This window comes from Limulus polyphemus, unplaced genomic scaffold (genome assembly GCF_000517525.1).
Source record: "Limulus polyphemus unplaced genomic scaffold, Limulus_polyphemus-2.1.2 Scaffold3675, whole genome shotgun sequence".
NCBI classification, from domain to species: Eukaryota; Metazoa; Arthropoda; class Merostomata; order Xiphosura; family Limulidae; genus Limulus; species Limulus polyphemus.
In genome coordinates this window covers 106,572-109,031 of record NW_013669285.1, presented here as the reverse complement: position 1 = coordinate 109,031, position 2,460 = coordinate 106,572, and positions in this window count along the sequence as shown.

Sequence of the window (2,460 nt, the reverse complement as noted above, 5' to 3'; positions counted from 1 at the left end):
TTGGACTGTTACTGATTACTTATAGTGATGTTAGTCTGTAATATTAACATACACAACAGCTGTATCAATCTTGGACTGTTACTGATTACTTATAGTGATGTTAGTCTGTAATATTAACATACACAACAGCTGTATCAAGCTTGGGCTCTTATTGATTACTTATAGTGATGTTATTCTATAATGTTAACATAGAGAACAGCTGTATCAATCTTGGACTGTTACTGATTACTTATAGTGATGTTATTCTATAATGTTAACATAGAGAACAGCTGTATCAATCTTGGACTGTTACTGTTTGATTATAGTGATGTTAGTCTATAATGTTAACATAGAGAACAGCTGTATCAATTTTGACTGTTATTGATTACTTATAGTGATGTTATTCTATAATGTTAACATAGAGAACAGCTGTATTAATCTTGGTCTGTTACTGGTTACTTATAATTATGTTAATCAGTAATGTTAACATAGAGAGCAGCAGTATCAATCTTGGACTGTTACTGGTTACTTATTATGATGTTAATCTGTAATATTAATATCAATCTTGGACTGTTATTGATTACTTATAATGATGTTAATCTGTAATGTTAACATAGAGAACAGCTGTATCAATCTTGGACTGTTACTGGTTACTTATAATGATGTTAGTCTGTAATATTAATATTATTATCAATCATGGACTGTTACTGATTAGTTACAGTGATGTTAGTCTGTAATATTAACACTGAGAACAGGTGTGTCAATTTTGGACTGTTACTGATTAATTACAATGATGTTAGTCTGTAATATTAACATAGAGAACAGGATTATCAATGTTGGGTTTTTTGTTTTCTGCTGGTGCTAGAATCCAGTGGAATCTCTTATTATCTTTTGTTTATTTTTGACTAAAGAAACTATTTAATTTTTAATACCTCACCTATACCCTTTAGTTCAAAATTAGTTTGAGGAGATTAGCACATATATTGCAATATTTGATACAAGGCTGCCTAAGTTTTAAAAAAAACTTCTATGAAGGACACATTTTATGTAAGGTAATCTATTCAGATGTAAAAAATACAGGAATATTGAAATGTTGACAGTCAACAGATATATGTTCTGATCACCACAAGTCTTGCAATGTTGACAGTCAACAGATATGTGTTCTGATCACCACAAGTCTTGCAGTGTTGACAGTCAACAGATATGTGTTGAGGTCACCACAAGTCTTGAAATGTTGACAGTCTACAAATATGTGTTCAGATCACCACAAGTCTTGAAATGTTGACAGTCAACAGATATGTGTTGAGGTCACCATATGTCTTGAAATGTTGACAGTCAACAAATATGTGTTCTGGTCACCACAAGTCTTGAAATGTTGACAGTCAACAGATATGTGTTCTGGTCACCACAAGTCTTGCAATGTTGACAGTCAACAGATATGTGTTCAGATCACCACAAGTCTTGAAATGTTGACAGTCAACAGATATGTGTTCTGGTCACCACAAGTCTTGCAATGTTGACAGTCAAAGATATGTGTAGAGGTCACCACAAGTCTTGAAATGTTGACAGTCAACAGATATGTGTTCAGGTCACAACAAGTCTTGAAATGTTGATAGTCAACAGATATGTTTTCAGATCACCACAAGGTTAGGGATGCTGTCAGGCACTTATTATATTTTGAAAGTATCAGAGGTCTTGGAATGCTAACATACAATAGTTGTGTGTTTAAATTACTAAAAGGCTTGTGACGAATCAGTTATGTATTCAACTCAATAGAGAGCTTGAGATGCTGATGTAGAATAGTTATGTCTACACGATACCTTCTTAGTTACATGTTTTATTGTTGTAACCTTACTTCTATACAATAAGCTTGGGTCTAAACCATTAATTCATTGTACACCTTTTTTACAGAAGACTTTCACATTTTTACAGGTGTTAACAAAGCAAAGTACTTTATATATGTCAGTGAACATTTTTATTACTTTTGTAATTCATAAATGTGTTTAACTCATACCAGTATTAACCTATATCAAACCATTTGTTACCATTATTATTAAACTTTGCCAGTATTAATTTATAACTGTCATACATGCATTTATTACCTTGTACCAATATTAGCTTATATTATTATACCCATTTTTGTTACATTTTGCCAATATTAGCTTATATTATTATACCCATTTTTATTACATTTTGCCAATATTAGCTTATATTATTATACTCCATTTTTATTACATTTCACTCATATTAGCTTATATTGTTGTATAATTGGTTATTACAGCTTACCAACATCAACTGTAAAAAATGGGTCTTCTCAGGTAAAGCAATTATTTCTTTAGCTTTTGAAATATTGTATCTACAGTTAGTTTAGACTTTTATATTTTCATAAGTTTTCCATTTAAAGGTCTTAATAAACTTAATTTCTGTTCAAGTGTATCAAAAATATGCTTTTCTTATGACTGGTATCTGGTTATTAACATT